Source organism: Larus michahellis, chromosome 1 (genome assembly GCF_964199755.1).
Source record: "Larus michahellis chromosome 1, bLarMic1.1, whole genome shotgun sequence".
NCBI lineage: Eukaryota > Metazoa > Chordata > Aves > Charadriiformes > Laridae > Larus > Larus michahellis.
This window is the reverse complement of record NC_133896.1, coordinates 33,804,953-33,823,972: the sequence shown is the minus strand read 5'-3', so window position 1 is coordinate 33,823,972 and position 19,020 is coordinate 33,804,953. Positions and strand designations below refer to the sequence as shown.

The following is a 19,020-nucleotide window of genomic DNA, read 5'->3' as shown; positions in this document are numbered from 1 at the left end:
ATTTTCATTTTCAAGCTTGCATTTAGAAATAGGGAAGTTTCTTTCCTTGATCAGACCACTGGGTCCACTTAGTTATTTTTTGCTCTGCTCTTAGAGCTCACGCTGTAGGAACGTTGCGGCATTGTATGCCTCTTTATGTATGTATTTGCAGTGTGTGAATTTCGAATATATGTATGTGCTGACTTTAAATTTGGGTTTTGCCTATGTGGTTTTTCCCTTGTTACACCTAAAGCCTTAGTCCTAAACACAAATGATTTTGTAAAAAGGACACGAATTACTTTAAATGATCTGTGAACTTACTCTGGAAGCCTTAACTTGTGATCCTTTGCCTTTTGGTTTCTTCAGATATTCAACCATTTCTCGTACCATATAAATATCTATGACATTTTAGTATGTTGCCTTTTTTGATAGATTGTGTTCTCAACTAGTGTAAAGCCTTACTTTACATATGCTTAAGACATACAGAAAGCCTAAATGCTGTTCTTTATTTTAGAAAGAAATTATGAAAGTGGCAGGTTGAACTGCCAACAGGTAACAGACAATTAAAGACATATGATGGGAAAATTGTACATACAGCTAAAGCAGAATAGTCTCTTTCCTTCTGTTTCTAGGTGAAAAGTCAGTTTTGACTACTTAATTAGATATAACATCAATTTTCAATACAAGGGTTTTAGCATCTAATTGGCTGTTCTGACAAATTCTTTTTTGTGTCAGTGATTTTCAAAGGTACTCAGATTTCTAGGCCATATAACACAGTAAGCAGTTACACTCTGAACGTAGTTTTAGTCTGTTAGAGTCTCTTCAAGAGCATTGAGATTGGTCCTTATACAGCTCCTGATTTAGAAATAACTACAGCCATTTGAAATTTGTGGTCACTTGGACTTTCCTTCTGTGTACCGATCTGCTCTGTCACTGCAAAAATCTTACGGAAAGTATCAGAGTTGGGAAATGGAACTCTTCCCACTGACTTCAGCAGGATTAGATGCTGTGGTCTTGTATTCTAAAGTTTTTTAGGTGCCTGATGCTCCTTGGTTTTAGTGGATGGTACCACCTGAACGCCGCTATAATCTGGCTCTAGTTAGCTGCAGGGACTTCTTTCTGGAAATGTGATTTGCAAAGTAATTGTAAAATGTTCCAGTGTAGCTTGTGGGAAGATACAATTATGAATAGAAAACAGGAGGAAGTCTTCCAAAATGTTAGCGTTGCTGTATGTGAACACCTGCCAGCACTTCCTAGCCAACAGCAGATATTATTATGTCAAAATATGTTGAGAGGAAAATTATTCCTCTTCTGGTCAGAGCAGCAGAACAGAAGTCAGAATATCTACACCACAGACTTCTCTCTGTTGGTGACCATTTATGTAAGTCAGTGAAATTTTCAATACCTTTGTTTTCCCTTTGCAAAACAGGGATGAAACTAAAGGTAAAGCCCAGGTCAGGTGGGTGGATAAAGGTGTAATCAACGTAGTTGAAGGCAGCTTTTGGAGAAATACCAGTTGTCATTTGTGTAATTCTTTCTTTGTAAATATACTGCATTAATACAATTTGAGGAGATCGGTGGAGACAAAAGTCAATGTAGCTACTTTCCTTTGCAAATGTGAAAATCATGTTGCTGCAAGAGCGCTTGTTGCATATGTAACTGCAGGGAAAATCGAAAAGGCAGACAGAACCACAGCAGTGGAGGCTGGAGGGTGCTGAAGGTTTTGGATGGGTCAGACATACCTGACGTAAGTCGATGCTCAGGAGACTTAACATTAGGCGCGTGCAAGGTCCCAATGAAGCCAGGTATTTCAGCTTGCAATAGGAAATGGTGTTCTGAGGTGTGAGAATCTAAGTAAGGGCTGCAAGAGTAACTTGGTCTCCTCTGGCACTCCTCTAGGCAGTAACTTTTTGTTCCCCTCCCTCCACCCTCCCTTTAGACTCTGTGTTACATCTATATTTTATAGATACAATATTTTGATGGTCTTTGTGGATCTTACTTGCTGTTGAGAGCAAATCATAGAATGGTTTGGGTTGGAAGGGATCTTAAAGATCGTCTAGTTCCAGCCCCTCTGCCATGGGCAGGGACACCTCCCACTAGGCCAGGCTGCTCAAAGCCCCGTCCAGCCTGGCCTTGAACATTTCCAGGGATGGGACATCCACAGCTTTTCTGGAAAAGCTGTTCCAGTGCCTCACCACCCTCACAGTAAAGAATGCCTTCCTAATATCCAATCTAAATCTACCCTCTTTCAGTTTGAAATGGTTGCCCCTCGTCCTATCGCTACACTCCCTGATAAAGAGTCCCTCCCCATCTTTCCTGTAGGCCCCCTTTATGTACTGGAAGGCTGCTATAAGGTCTCCCGAGAGACCTTAAATGCTATGCATCAGACCATGTTTGTCCAAAGAGTGTACACATAGTAATGGAGGCACCTTCCAACTGTCTCCAGCAGCAGTGGAGAGTGGTGGAAGGTACACTGTAAATCAAGTGATGAGGAGCACCAAAATGAAAGCCGAGTGATGCGTAAGGAAAGTATACGCCCATCAAAAGGTGTATATCCTCCTCAAAGAGGAGGCTAAAGGGTGGACAGAAGAGTGTAGTCGGATGGTTACAAGCACAGGAGCATGTGCTTGTCAGGAAAAGATAAAAAGGACATGACAGTCATGAAAACGTGGGAGCTTGTGTATCTGAATGTAGAACTTGGAACTCCTTCAGAGGATAAGCTTTTTCTCTGCCAGTTAGGATATGTAACTCTTAATATGGCTATAAATACTATTCAGATATTTTTGGTGAGGAGGGACAGTTCTAGAGGCAAGCTGTGGTATAATCTGATGGGGAACAAGCTGTGCTATAAAAGACCAAAGAAATTATTTAATCTGTCAGCGGGATGCTTGAAAGGACTCAGCACTACTGTTCGTTGAATTGGCAGTTGCTGGCACAAACTGCTGGCAGAAAACCCCCAAAACTAAAATAGGCCTCTTGGTGGAAAGGATTTGTTACCTATTGCTGTGTGATTGGATCACTAGCCCATTATTTTAAGATGCTAGCAAGACAATATTACTGTATATATAATGTATATCTTCTATCCCTTTGGAAAGATTACTGGTTTTGGCCCATGACATAATCTCTGGACATTACTAAATAAGGGAGCTAAAAATAAAGCTTTAAAACTAGAGGCAAGTAAAACTTCACTTATAGAAACAGGATTTACATTGCCTATGCACTTCACACACTTTTTTTTTTTTCCTTTGCCACCTGTCATTGAAACTATGGACAGATGCTTTCTCCAGGTTCCAGCTGAGCCTGCTGAAAATATTACTGTTCCCAGCTGCTTGTCACCACCCGGGAGCTAGAGGTTACTGTCCCCACAACTTTTCCAAAGCAAGAGTTCTTATGAGCGTTCCCATGTCTGCTGATGGCAAAGTCAAGCCAGCTTCAGGAGCAAACCTCGCTGGCTGCAGTGACATGGATTAGAGAGTCCCGTAAAATCCCCCTTCTCCATCTGTACTGGGCTCCCGGAGGAGCAGTAACAGACAGCTGGGGCAGAGGATGCTAATGTTGCCAACTGGCATGGCTGACTGCAGTGTGAATACCTATCTGCAGCTTTTTTTGCTCTTGGAATCAAGCTGGTTTCTCTCAGAATCACTGACTCCTCAAAATGTGGGACCTCCAGCATAGAGATCATCTGTAGACAATAAAAATTCCCAGAATTTTTCAGAGAGACAAAGAACCTCCCTCACCCCTTGATTTTTCAGAAGGACTGAAATAATTGAGTTTAATTTCAGTAAGTACTGGAGTGTTTTCCAATGTTAGAAATGCTTCACGTAAGCCATTACTCTATGCAATGCGGTAGCCAGAGAGATCCAGATTTTGGTGTATCTGAGGAAAAAAAAAAAAAGCCTATGCTTCCCCCCTGCTGCCCCCATCCCCTTCTACCTCTGGCACATTCCAAAGTCACCTCTGCGCCCCTGCAAACAGTAATCATTGTGGTATGGCACTGCCAGGGTTATGATAGATGCTGCTGGGGAGCTGGGCTGGCTGTTGAATGAGAGCCCTGAAGGGCTGGGCTGCTTCTGCTGGGGACTTCAGAGCAGGGACTGCTGCCCTGAGGCATCCCCTCGCTCCAGAAGAGCTGAATATTCAGCAGCATCCTCCTCCTGTAGCAAGAAGAGACGTTTGGGAAGCGTCTGCTGCGTGAAGAGCCTGTCTGAAAGAGGAGGAGGTAGTGCGTGAGAATCCTGCATCCAGTTCCCATCCCAAACCGTGCTGAGTTACTATGCATGGAAGAACTGGGGTGCACTTACCCGCCGCATAACCACACACTGCTGAATAATCGTGAATCCACCTAGCATATATATGTGTGTGTATATATATTTATATATATACCTGTGTTGCTTGCTAACTACTGCCCTGCTGGCTTACCTGTAAAACAGAAGAGGAAAAAGTTATGGGAAGAAAAAACACTTAAATATTGCGGACTTGTGACTCATGCTTGTAATGGTACAGCAGAGGGTAGGACTGAGAAATGTCAAGTGAATGGGGACCAGTACATAGTAGATACCAAAGAAACTCAGGTTTCCAGAGCAGAAAAGCTTGTAATCCCTGTATGTAGTCATTTGTGCATAGTTGATGCAAAATAATGTTAAGGAATGACAGAAAACTTGGCCTGTAGCGTTTGGGGATTGCAACCGTCTTAATGCTGAAATTTTCAAATAAATAATGTTTCTGAAAGTGTGTCTTAGGCATATAAAACATCATAAAGGTATAAATGTAAAGCAATAAAGTTGTTTTAAGTACAGCTCTAAAGATTATGTCACCGTTCATCACAAGAAAAGGTATTTTACACAAAATTTTCTTTTTTGTCTTGTGGGTTTTTCTTTTTGTTTTTCTACTGTAGGCTTATTTGGAGGAGGGAAAAGGAAGTAAACAGAAATTAAATATTCCCTCCATAGCCTTTGGGTTTAGAATTTTTTTTTTTTTTTTTATTCGCATCTCTTGCCATGTGTCTTGATATGGGCTCTTGTCACCTTTCAGTCAGTTAAATTCTTAAGAGCATGGATTCTGGAAGAAGCTACAGTATGGGGAGAGAAATGATACCTGCTTGCTAGTGTATACACCGTACCTTAGCCACCCAGATCAAGATGGTGCCAAGCAGCATGACTTCTGTGGCTTTGCGTGGCCTTGGTGGGACAACTGATGTCTCCAGCCTCTGCTACTTCAGCCTTTGGAGTGAATTAGTACCTTCATTAATTAATCAGGGAGGGTGTGACTCGTTTTAGAGGAATGTCGTATTTTACTGTGTTCTTGTGGGCTTGACCTGGTGCTTTTCACAGCCAGGTTGTGTCCAATACCTGCAATAAATTGAAGTCCCTGGGGGTCTGTTTTCTATTGGGTGAATGCTGATTCACTAAAACTTTTTTTTTTTTCCAATGAGCGTTTCATTGGTCAGGTTAATTCAAATAACCGTGTTCTGTTTATGCATTCGTTATTGCCCAAAACAACTCATTAATAACAGATAGAATTGCATTTGCCTGTTCCTACCTTTAGAACAAGGCTTCTTCTAAAATATTGCAAATACAAAGCCCTTGTTGAGGCTAGTATTATTTCAGGGCTCAAGCTGGCATATTTCTTGGAAAGCTGAAGATGAGTATGATGTGCATCTCTGGGGCATGTATGGAAGGAAACTACATGAAGACGGTGTCGGTGTGGTGATGTGGGGCAGAGCCCTGATTGGTGTGGTGAGAAGGGGTGGGATGGTTGGAGGAATGGAGGCCAAGGAGGCCTCTCTCCATGTCGACGTCCCCATCAGGAGCAGCCAAGTGCGGATGGTTGCTCACCAGGCAGCCTCTCCTGGCAGCGTAGCAAGGGGCGGCGGTCTCGGCTGAAGTTAAAAATGTGATGCTGACAGCAGGACAGCATCTGTCCTGCCCGCCAGAGAGGACCCAGCACCTGCAGCACATGTGCCCTGAGAGGGGGGACAGTGACCCTTCTGGGTAGCTATCAAGCACGTCTTTCCGTATTGCTGGGGGAGGATTGCATTAGCAAGGGGTAGTGACGTGGGAAAACGAGGTCTTGCTACCTTTATGTAATTGCTTTTGCTGTGACATAGTTCTCTAGTCACGAAGCGTGGCTGAGACTAGCTAGGTTAATGGTTTTTTTATGGTTTCTCCCCCCGCTGCAGCACTGTTCATTCTCCAGCGAGGTTTCACAGAGGACAGCAGCATTTCCTATACATCCCTTCATCTACATCAGTCATAATGTCTGGTTTTCCCCTACTGTTTGCTTACAAGATGTAGGATATAGGTTTCCTACTGTCCCCTCTTCGCTTACATTCTTCTAGTCTGTGTCCTCCAGGGCATATAGGTGCAGGCTTGGAAAAATAACTCCAAGAATGGTTAACTTCACTGCTTCCACTGAGTCTTAAGGGAGGTACAGAACAGAGCTCGTAAGTTATGTAAAACCCATGGATAAGAGCTGGAGATTATATATAGCTGTCACGGGAAGCTGTACGTCTATGTAGTGACTCTTCAGTTCCCTATATTTTGTCCCGTTTGGTCGTGTGCCAGGGTGCAGATCCACAGAGGAGCTGTAGTCTCCTACCTGCACTGCTAAGGTACAGCTGAACAGGGGGTGAAAAGTGATTTTTCACTGAATTTTTTCTGTCCATCTGTTTTGGCTAAATTTGTCTATATGTTGTCTCAATGTTTAAGAAATGCTAAGTTTTCCATCTTGGTGTGGTCCAAAAGATTTCTTCTCAGGAAAATCTGAGAAGAAATAGCATAAGAGAGTACTTTAGTTTTTCATTTTTTTAGCTTGGACATGATAAATACCATTTATGAATGTTCACTCAGATACTTGAGATAGCTGTTACTGAACCTTAAAAACATAAACCAAACTTTTAGCAAATGTGTTATTTAAGTTATGCTCCCCTTTAGGGAGTAAATTTCTTTTTTTTCTCTTTTTTTCTTTTTTTTTTCCTTTTTTCTTTTTTTTTTACCCATTTAATTTACCCATTAAAGACATTACCATGTCTTTAAACCATGTTTGGGTGAAAACAATGCCGTAGCCATTTTCAACATGGAATGGTTTTACAGCAAAAATTTCTCATTATTTGTTGTGTTAAATAGCATTTTGTTGCTTGTCTTTTTTTGTTGCATGCCTTTTTTGGAGTGTGTGATCCTGATGGCTTCAGAGAGAAATGCAAGCTTAGAAAAGTGACTTTTGTGTTGAGCTGTCTTGGGAGGTGCCACTCGCAGCTCTGTGGTGTTGCACACCGCAGGTGCTAAAGCGACGGGCATGGTCTAAAGGGACGAGGAGGCTAAAAGAGACTTCTGAAGACAGTGTTCAAAAGGGTTTTAGCAGATTAACATATTTGCAGCAGCAACAACAACATTGCTAAGTTAGACTGTAATGTTTCCAAAGGAGCCATTACAATCAATATTGCTAGCGATCCATAACTGAGAACTCTTTTAGTGGAATTTGAGTGGCAATTTCCCTCCCTGAAAACATAGGCAGAGTATAATAAGAAAAAGATCTCCAGTCGTAGAGTTGTTCTCTCCGTTAGACAGAGCAACATTTATACAGTTTCCCCGGCATAAATGCTTATTTAAGTATAATTAGATGGTGTAACATCTGTACTGTTTATCCTATCAAGAGAAGAAGTCATGTGCCAGCCTTGACTCCATGGCTGGAAGTCTACCAGTCTCTAAATACTTCTGTGTAATGATCCAGAAGGGTTCCAAAGGAGCTTTGGTGGTTTTGAGGTCAATACTCTGTTTTAATAACTCCCTAAACATGTGTTTGTGTATTGGGCCACGGCTATTCCAAAGGCACTCTTAAGATTTCCTGTACCATTGGCTAATATCCCTTGAACTTGAAACAGTCCCCAGATTTGCTAAGCACCCGTTCAAAGAGTGGGGTAGACTTGAGGAGAACCTTGGGTACCCTGTTCAGTGATGCTCTTTTTAAGAATCCTCGCATACCCCGTTAGTGTTTGAAGCATAAGGAAAGCATGCTGTAGTAAGAGATCTGGGAGCTTGAGTTTTTTTTAAAAAACTGAGATTGCGCCTGGGTTATTGCATTCACTCTGGGTTTCTCCATTTCAGTAAAATATCAATGAATTGCAGGGAGTGAAGAGAACAACAGTTCTCTTATTATACAGTAAAAAGGACTGGCTTACTAAGAAAGCTTCTGAAAGAACTTGAGTATGTACAGCTTGTCCAAGCAATGACAAAAGTGTTGTATGAAGTGTGTCTAGTATTAGAAGATTCTTAGAGGTTTAAAATGAAGGAATTATTTAGTATTCAAAGAGCGAGAGGTAAGAGTAACGTAATGATATTATAAATGGAGAGGATTTAAGATAAAAGGAGACTTTCACAGCAAACTAGTTAAGATTGTGGAATAGCTACCGAAAGGAAGTGGTGGAAATCTCCAGACTTTTGATTTTGTAGAAGATAGCATGAAATAAAAAAAATATCTAGAAGACATTAGCTATGGAGTAGTCATTGTGTGACATTCAGGCAACAGGCTGAGGATGGGGTGGATGACCCTGTAATTCTTTTCTGTACCCTGGAAATCTGGGATATTAGTGAAATTGTTCTAGTATAGGGAGAAATTTTCAAAGACACAAAGGGATATCCAACACCTAATGTTCATTAAAATCAAACTGGTGCCTTTGAATTCTCCCTAAAACTGTTCTTTGGTGCACTTAAGTATATTGTAATGGTACTCGTGTACAATAGCGAGGAAATCTGGGTTTGGAAGCATTTCTAATTTTAACTCATCCAAGCTTATAAATTGGGCACATGTTTAAAGCCTGTAGCTGCTTCACCAGGGCTAGTGAGCACGTTCATAGAAGCATGGACTCCATTAAGGCTGGATTTAAAAGACATTTTCTTGCAGGAGAATCTGAACTCTGGTGCTCCTCAGCTTCCTTGGGACCTCTGGCAATTGTAGCTTGAGTCTCCCAGGTACTTTTTGACTGTCTGCCCGGCTTATAGCTGGGCTGCGTGTATGGTATTCCTTGGTGTCCCTTCTCTTTGATGTCCCCGATTAAAAATCCTTCTAACCTTTTTCTTTTCCTGACATCAAAATGTCAGAAAATTTTCTGAGAATGCCAGTAAGACTGGTGGCTTGGGTGTCCCCCCCTCTCCCCTCAGGTGTGGTCCCTCTCCGACTTCCCCCTCATTTCTGCTGGTACCTGAATTCTCTTTATGGTTCAGTCTCCTGCCTTCTCCTCCCATCTGCTGCTGTTTACTCAGCCTGCTGCCAGAGACCCATGGCTAGCAACAGAGTTGTTGGATGTGCCTGGCATGCTTCAGATATATTTTTTTTCCAGTGATGGCCTCCCTCCCCTTGCCTTGCTCTGCTGTTTTTGCTGTTGGGATGAAGGTTTGGGTTTTCTGGAGCTCTATAAATTGGTGACTCTCAACCATTCCCTTGTGTCAGAAGTTAATCTTTCACGCAGACCACATCATTGTTGTCATCAGGGAAATTAGGATGGATCTCATATTATTGGTTTCTTATGCTCACTGTTGTGTTGTATGAAAATAAATCAGCTTTAACATTTAGAATTTTGGTGAGCTGACGGCAATTAGTTCTAATGTCGGTAAAAAACAATTATACCCCAGAAAGCCAAGGTGAAGGAAAACCAGGATGAGAGATCCAAACCATTGCAAAGAGGGAGAAAAACAGATTCTTAATGGGAAAAAAGCTAAAGCCTCCAGGGCATCCACAAGTGTTTGGGGTTGGGCTAGATGACCTCAAGAAGTCCCTTCCAGCCTAAATGATTCTGTGAAACACAGGCTGCAGGTGGCAGGTCCTCAGGAGCAGCATACTGGTCGCAGGGAAAGGAGGTTTTGAGGGAAAATGAGTGAGCAGAGACCACGAATGGGCCTTAACTGGCATTCGCACAGTGAGAACCAAGTGAGGGAGAGACATGGTGTGTTGCTCAGAGATTGTAGTAGTTTCTACACCCAGCATGATCCTAATCCTGAGGTGCCCTGGTGGGTGCTGGTCTTCTACAGTCTATCATCGTATGACCCAATTTACCACTGGAATATGATATATTTGAGAAGCCTGAACTGTTTCATATTTTTGGGAGGACAGTAGTTCAAGTAGTCTAGCTTGATCTACACCTAGCGTAATCTGCTTGCGCCATTACTATTGCTGTTAAGTTTGTACTTTATGGTTTTTAATTGATTAGGCTTTGTTTACCCTTGGTAGCCTGCTTTTTCATTTGGAAAAGGCGAGAACACTGCCTCTTCCTCCTGTCCTCCCCCTCGGCGTGACTTGCATAACTTTTTAAATCCTGACCACACTATACAACTAGGGACAGGAAATAAATTCAGTCTTTTAGCAGTTCTCGTGTGTGTCATGCCCTTATTACAGTACCAGTAGGTCTGGAAGGCGATGCATTATTCTTCTTGTGCTCTTCAGTCCGTCCCCCAGTGTTAACAGCATTGCTTGGCATGATATTTTTGTTTGTTGTTAGGTCAGTTTGACACAAAGTGCTCATATGACAGTATGCAGCCAAGCATAACTAGGTGCATATGCCACAGATGGCAGCAGCAAGGAAAACAAGACAGGCTTGATTTTCTCCACAGGTTTCAAGGTGTTCTCAAAGCAGCTTCTAGAAAACTGCTTTGAGGCTAAAGGGTTGTGAGTATGTGCGTGTATATATGCACGTATATATTAAGCTATGGTAGGTTGCAAACCTTTTAAAGGTAGCTGGAACCTGTCTTGAAGAAGCAGACAGAAGTCCCACTCTGTGCTACCTCTGTGTCCTTGTTCAAATATAATAGGTTTTACGGTGGTATTCGCCCTGAAAAACCTAAACATCTTTGGAAGTAGCAGCACTTGATACTGCCTGTGAGGGAGCCAATACAAAGAGTCTTCAGAATTTAAAGAGGAATTGAGAATAGTGTTGGAATACAGTAATCAAAAAAGCTATTGCATCATATAATTGATAACCCAGAACCTGTAAATCACCAGAAAGTATTACAATAATAAATACTGGGGCGGAGCATACCATACAGCACACAATTTCTGAGGAGTAGAATTTCTGTAACAAGAGCAGACGTCATCTTTTATTTTTGTCACCTCGTTATCATGTAATAGGTCCCCACTGAGCAGCACCCTCTCTCCTGGTGATAGTATTTAGCATGATGACATCGTTACAGTGAAAGGGACAGTATTTCTTGTGGGCAAAGAACAGAGGTTTTCTGTATCATGTATGCCTTTAAAAATTCTTGATAGTACTTCTGTATAGCGCTTCCCCCAGCACTGATGTGCGCATTCCTTATATTCCTTTCAGAAATGTTCAGGAGTGCTTGTTCACAGTTTCTTTGGCAGTTTGGTGGGAGGTTTTTTAGTAGCGATCTAGCGTGGTAGGATCGGTATTGTTTGTTAAGCAAATCAGCTGCTGCAGCCTCCTGTGCTAAGAATACAGACTTCTAATCTGGAGCCTTACACATTTAAAGTTCAGGTTTTCCTACGGTTAGGTTTCTTACCCTTTCATTTGCAAAATATTTGAAAAATTGTCAAGAATAAACTGTTGTAGGTGCAGTCACTAGAAGCTTTACTGTATTTGTTTACCTCTTTACTTATTTACTTTTTGTCTACTGAGTCCAAAAGCCATGAAACCCTCAGTCATGGACCCTACATATTTTTGGAAGAGTGCACCTGCTTTGTAGCGGTGCAGCTGGGCTGCGTTGCCTTACAGTACATGGCTGCCTCTTATAATCCTGCTGTAAATTCCTTCTTTGCTGAAGCACCACAGCCAAAGGGAGGATAAGAGGTGTCTAAGTGTCTTAGCATTGAGCTCTGGCAAATTAAGCCTGTGGCTGAGAGCTGTGATAGCTAGTCCTGGTGCTCAAATGGATGTTTATAGCGGTGTGAACCTGCCGCTTGATCTCTCTGTTTTACGGATCTACTAACCAAGCAAAGGTGCTGTCTATGGCTGTTTGTATTGTGCTTCTGACACACTGAGACACGCCACAATTAAAAGGACATTACCCTGATCTGTAATCTAGGTGGGAAATCATGCCAAGCACCTGCACTGTTCATTTGACAGCTTCACCGAAGCAGTTGGATTCAGCTTGTGTAGTAGGTGGCTGGGCTGAAAGGAAAGATTCACCTTCCCCATTCCACACAGCATGGTCTAGTTAAGTACATGTGTGTGTCACAAAGAATGATTTCATAGCCCCCATCTCCAGATCATCTCAGGTGTTTGGCCAGTTTTGGGCCCCTCACTCCTAGAAAGCCATTGAGATTCTGCAGTGAGTCCAGAGAAGGGTAACGAGGCTGGTGAGGGGTCTGGAGAACAAGTCTTACGAGTTGTTTAGTCTGGAGAAAAAGAGACCTAGGGGAGACCTTATTGCTCTCTACAACTACCTGAAAGGAGGCTGTAATGAGGTGGGAGTCAGTCTCTTCTCCCAAGTAACAAGTGATAGGACAAGAGGAAACAACCTCAGGTTGCGCCAGGGGAGGGTTAGACTGGATATTAGGATACATTTCTTCACCGAAAGGGTTGTCAAGCATTGGAACAGGCTGCCCAGGGAAGTGGTGGAATTGCCATCCCTGGAGGTGTTTCAAAGACGGGTAAACGTGGTGCTGAGGGACATGGGTTAGTGATGGTTTTGTCAGTGTTAGGCTCATGGTTGGACTTGATGATCTTAAAGGTCCCTTCCAGCCTCGATGATTCTGTGATTCTATGATTCTATGTTTTGGAAGAGCTTGATTGCATTTTAGTGGCTAGCACCCGAACAATTGTTTTGCAGACTCATAAGGATGCAAAGGAGGCTGTTCCAGCAGGGGAAGTCAGTAGTCGGGCTGTGGGAAGGGAAGCTTAGCATTATAGAAGGATTCAGCATGATGTGGCTTTCCTTGGTTTCTACAAGCAGCCAGTACATAAGCTCAGAGGCTTAACCCAGCCACGAGTATAATCACTCTCAAACTAGCATTGTATCATCTCTTTTACAGAATGCTTCTAGACAGATTTCAGTGGTATTATTGTCAATTTACAGTGAATGCATAATATATTACAGGGTTTGCCCCAGACAGTCTTGGATTTGCAAACTCTTTCCTAAAGAGTCATCCAAGTCAGTGCCAGGAGCTGGCAGAAATGGTTGAGGGCTTGCTACCGCTTAATTATCTCATTCTGTCATATCGGGTGGAAGGTTTTTCCCTATTAAATATATTCTGTTTTAATTTCATTTGCATAGTTGACGATTTTTAATGTTACTTTAGCTTAAAAAAAAAAAGTTCAAAAAGCAAACAAGCTTAACAAACCAAGCAAAAATTCCTTGGGGACTTTGACCATGGAGAAGGAAACATTACAAACAAAGCACTTTGAATGAAATCATGATTAGTTATGCAAATGCACAAACTGCTCCCAATTACACAAGCAAGTTAGGTCCTTAATAATGGTTTGGTTATTTCAAATCAGAAACACTACAGCTGTATTCAAGTGTATGTGTCCAGGCTCTGTGTACCTTTCTCCCCGTCTTGTCCCACAGTGGATTTGTGTTCTCAGCTGTGCCAAAATGACTCTAAACACACAAGTATGTAGCTTGTCGGTGAGCCAGAGTTTTTGCCAGAAGTGATATGATTAACATTTTTTGAGGATATAAGTATGAACAGTCAATATAATTGCGGGACAAATGTGTGTGTTCAAAGGCAGGTCCTTCTTCTAGTCTCCTGTGTCAGTCCATTGTGACTTCTGGGACTTTGCATATGGTTTGAGCTGGAGAAAAGCCCTTGCTGGATGACACACCAAAGCTGTAGTTGACATTCAGAATAGAGAAAGCTACAAAGCAAAGGCAATTGGAACCTCCCCAAGTGCTGCAAGAACAAACTGTGACATTTCCCCCCTTGTTTTTATTTGATTTAATGATTTGGCTTCAAGTCAGATTTTGTTTTGATTGTTTAGTTTCAGCTGAAGTGCATTTTGCCCTCCTCCTTTTCTCCTTCCCATCCATTGCAGTTCTTTCTGCACGCATCCTTGCTGAGGCATTTCTGTGGAACTAAGAAGGGAGGCACACGGAATTGGTGGTCATTGTGGTGGTGTCTCAACTACAAAGGCAGTTTGTGGGGTATCCCTCCTAAACAGTGTGTGGGGTATCCCAAGGTCTTGATCATTCACCTTGGGAGATTTACTGCACTCCTTGCTCCCAGCATTTATGAGTCTTTGTTCTGGTGAGACCAGGTTGTGCCCAGTTTATAAAAGCACTTGGGTGCATAAAGGTCTAGGCTGGATCATGACGTACATGCAGTCCCAAGTGTTCACCAAGACTTGGCAACTGGGCAGTGCTCCTGGGCCCTGTGGGTCAGGCACACCCTTTGGGAATGGCTCCAGTGGGAGTCTTACAGGGTCAGTGTTTACCCTTTATCATGTAGTCTTTTAAACTTGAGGTGGAACTGCAACACCTTCCCCCAGACTCCAGCAGAGCTCCTTCCTACAGCCTTGGAGAAACGAAGTCAGGTTCATGTGGGTTTGGAAAAATGTAGCTGCTCCTCTTTTGCCATTCTCTCTGGAACCATTTGGAATCTTTGAGACAGGAATGAACAAATGTGTAGGAAAAGTAGCTCAAAATGTTTTATCAACCAGTATCTTATGTTATCAGTTCAAATAAAGAGTCAGGTGTATTTAAAAAGAAAAAGAAAAGGCAAACCAATCCACCTTCCCACTGAAGTATCTAAAGCACAACGTCTAGCAGGATTTTGGTCTAATAAAGGTTGTTTTACTTCTTTCTATCTTCATTTTTCATTACAGGAATGCAGCTCCTGAATTTGAATGCGCTGTGCTCCACTTAAAAATCTGCTGCGCCCTTTCAAGCTTGTAATGATTCTGCTTTTGGATTGGCTTTGCATGCTGCCCCTTTGGCTGGCAGCAGCTTAGCCCACCGTGGTTGCTTAAATAGTAGAACAATATGAAGTAAACAGGCTCAGATATTGCGCCCTTCGTAAGCTGTGTGTAGGCTAGTTAAGAAAAAGATTAGCCAAAAATTTTAATATGAGGAAGTGACACGATGTGACACTGATCCCAACTAGTGTAGGAAAATGAAACAAAATTGAGCTAGCCTTATTATATTTTTCAAACTCCTTTCAGCCTGCAGCCCTTCTCCTTTTTCTCACAAACCACTAGAATTTAATTTGGATAGTTCAGCAAACCTACAGTCAGATGCAGAATTGATTTATAGATGCTGCTATTAAAAGCTGATTATGTGCACACAAAACAAACCGTGGAGCTCAATTAATTAGGATGCCGCCTTCAAAGACTCTTCTGCAGGAGCTTGTTTTGTAATTCAGTTCATACTGTATGTTTAGCTTCAGATGCACTTCAGAAACTCAAGAGCACACCCTTTGCTAAGACAAGTTATCCATTCCATTTAATAACTGTTTGTTTCTGTCGTGGACTGGAAAACATCTGTAATGAATGGCTTGCCCTAAATCGTATTTGCATGTAGTCTTTCCGCTGTGCGGTTTAGTATGCTGCTGGTGCTGTGCGTGGGTTTTCCTGCTTACCTCTAGTCACTTGTTCATGACTACTTCCAATGTATTTTGGTTTTTTGGGGGGAAGGAGGGAGCTGGGCTCCCTAAAGCTGGATCGGTTGCCTCATATGTTTGCGTGAATGCAGTTGGCACCATAGTGGTGAGGAGAAAGAGTTAAAGGCTGGTGGCAGAGCAAAGGGTACAACTGCCTCTTTCTGCAGCACCAGTTTAGACTGGTGGAAGTGCCTTTGGACCTATGGAGTGAGCACTGTTGGAAGTTAGACTTACTGTCTTTGTTGTAGTGCAGCAATTATCGTCTCATGAGCATGACTGAAATGACAATGTCTGTGCTTGACACCTCCAGCAAACACTCGCGTGGCTTTGGTGTTTGCTGCAGAGCTCTGACTGCAGGTGGTCTCTGAGAGGGGAAGATGTCTCCTAGTTGTGAGGGCTGTTGCAAGTGCAGGGTAGAGGCAGCCACCAAGTTTGTCCTCTGAAGGGATGAGTTCCTGCAGGTCTTAGGCTCAGTGATTTTCTTCGCTGGGTTTTCAGATTGCTTTGCAATCTTAGATCTTAAAAGACGTGGGTTTCTGTGCCTGTGGCCAGCTGATCATCTCGTAACTAGATGTCGCAGCTGAAGGTTGACCACCACCTACTGTTTGTCAGTGTCCTTGTAAGTCACTATCATTGCCAACCACGGTACGGGTCAATTCGTTCTTCCTCCAGCCTCCTTACCCCGGTCTGTTGGGTTGTTTTTAGTACTTTTGCTAACTTGTATGTCTCAAACCAGCTACGTGTGTTACCACATTAGCATTATTATCCCTTCTAAAGGCGTTTCTATGCTAATAACCTTTGACTTGAACAAGGAGTGTGACATGCTTGGAGTTTGCATTTTTGCTTCTCTCATTGTCACTTTGAACTTTGTTCTTCTGTAAATTAAAAATAGACTGTTAACACTATGGGGTTGTCAGTTGTTCTGGTGTGGTCAAAACAAACACATGCAATATTCTAGGAAAGTATAACCAATATATAGGTATCCTGGCTAGAGACAAGTTTCTAATTGAAATTAATAGTTCTCTCCTTATTTTTACGTTCTAATATAAAAAGATTTATGCCTTTGGTTTTGTGTATTAGAAATGTTCTCAGTATGAGGTTTTTATGTAACTGTTGAGAAACCACAAATTATTATCTGAGATATACCAGTTTGATTTTCCAAGCTGTTACGGAAGAAGTCCAGTTCCAGTAAAGTACTTTCCTCGGGTCTTAAAGTGATTACTAGAAGCCAAATGTCAGGAACAACCCTGAATCAGTATTTATTGAGCGCAGCTGGTGATCTATCAAGCACCTACTGCTAGTGTTCAAAAGCAATTGGAATGAGGGATTTGCACTGTTGTGTTAGTGTAAAAAGAATGGATCTAATGGATCAAGGACCTTTCAGTGGTCTGTCTTTAGGAAATCCACCTGGTGCCTGCCCTGAGCAAAGGGTGCTGTGTTTCAGCAGAGTAGTAATAATTCAAAAGGCCTTATAGCTCTTTGCTTTTATAGCTCTTCGCTACAGCAAGTATGAACTGGCCTATTTACAATACCAAAACTGTGTTTTGGCAACTTAATACTCTAACAGTTAATGTGACAATAATCTTAATATATGGGCTTCCAGCATGATCTAATCAGGTTTTGTTGCTTTTTTCTGTATTCAAGAAGATAGTCTAAGGCCATGATGAATGATTATAAGGTTTTATGGATAAAAGGATGGAAAACTCTTGTCTGACCTACTGATTCGGTAATGATCCACAGGCATGACATGAGTAGACCTCAGACTGGGAGGGCTCTGGGGAGCTCCGCAGGACAGCCAGGGTTTGGGTCCTTGCTAAGGCACAGGCTGTCTGTAGCACAGCATTTGCATCCCAATAGCTCCAGTTAGAATAAAAGTGCATGTAGGAAGGGGGAGATAATTATTTATGTGTGACTTCCCACATTCCAGTGGTCTCAGCTTGCTCTGGGTTTTGTTCTCCCACTTTTATTTAGTTTTAGTTGCGCTGCTCATCCTGAGGCTGCAAGCCCTTCAGGCAGGGGAGCTCGGCCCCTCAGGGCAGACACTCTTTTGACTACGCGTGCAAGTACGCAAATATAGTTTGGTTATACTTCACCAGATCTTCTGTCATTAATCAAAATGCAATTGTTCTCCTTTCAGTGTAAACATGTAATATGTTGTGGGCCCTAAAGCAGACTCTGTAGACGCTCTAACGATAATGAACCTGCGGTAAAAGAGGATGTTGGCTGGGTTTCCAAGCTGGGAAACCCAGCTCCCCCCATGGCAAACAGGGGTGGAGGATATGCTTTGCATCTCGGAATTGGACTCTGTAGGCGTTTAAGTGGGTTCGACGTCTGTATTTTCCTGTGTTCTTCTGTATCTTGGTAGGAAAGCTTCTGGCGAGAGCTGCAGCGCATGAGGATCCTGTGATCGTGATTAGAGAATATGTTCCTTGTGTGTCCTTCCTCTGCTCCGTCTCTTGGGAGTAGATTGTTTATATTGCTAGAAATTGTTAATGCAGTTAAACTATCTTCCAGCATGCAAACCTGTGTCATTCCACTCTGTTAGTGTCCCTTGGCTAAAAATGAACGCTTTGATGTAATTGTATTTGAGTTGCTTTATGATTTATTAACAATTTCATTAAAATACCATGGGTGTCTGCTACAGAGAGAGTTACGCAATCCACAGTAGAAAAGACATGACATTTCACAAAAAAGGCTTTAAAGAATATATGTATATTGTCTTTTGTATTCCCCTCTGTAAAAAAGAGAATCAGATTCAGCCTGGTGTGATGCTGTGCAGGAGCTTGGTTAGGACTTCAGGGTTGTACAAGTTGTTGCATTTCTTAAACACATACTAAAAAATATTCCTCGTCCATAAACCACGATAAACTGCATCTTCATAGGGACAGCTTAACGAATAAACCTGTTTTCCGAATAGAGGTATAAGGTTACTTGAGAGCTCAGCTCCAGTGCTGCCCAAAGAAAATCACCGTTTCTATTGCCGTTAGCTCTCCCTGAATTAGTGTCTCTGAGTTAGAGCAGGATGGTCAAATTGCAATGACAAGAAGCTTGTGAATTGATTTGGTTCTTACACAGTTGATTACACATGCTAATGAATTGATTTTGTGCATTAAAAATATGTATTAATTTTTCCTAGTTTAATGTATTATGGAAAACCTTGGGAATTGTTTTTCTAGCATTTGACATCTTATTTTGTAAATTATCTCTCTAGAGAACTGAAGGTTGTTCCTTTTTATTTTCTGTGCATGTTCCATGCAAATTCAGCAGAAACATTGCTTCGGTCTTGGTTGTGTGTGGGTTTTTAAAAGCAAAATCTTTATTGTTTGTGTGCAATTACTCTAACAAATGTTCATGACATCCTGTGCAAGAAGCAGCAACAACATACTGCACAACTGGAGTATATAGTGATTAATTAGCGACAATATATTTTGAAAGATGGTGAGTTTTTGAATCAATTTATAACTATTACTTAAAGCTGAGTAAGTTGTCCCTGAAGAG

General features: G+C 42.1%; 1 protein-coding gene across 2 annotated transcripts in view; it reads left to right on the top strand.

Moving 5' to 3' along the window:
• NELL2 (neural EGFL like 2) overlaps positions 1 to 19,020 on the top strand; it is a 156,698-nt gene that overhangs the window by 2,738 nt on the left and 134,940 nt on the right. The gene's annotated exons all lie outside the window — the stretch shown is intronic.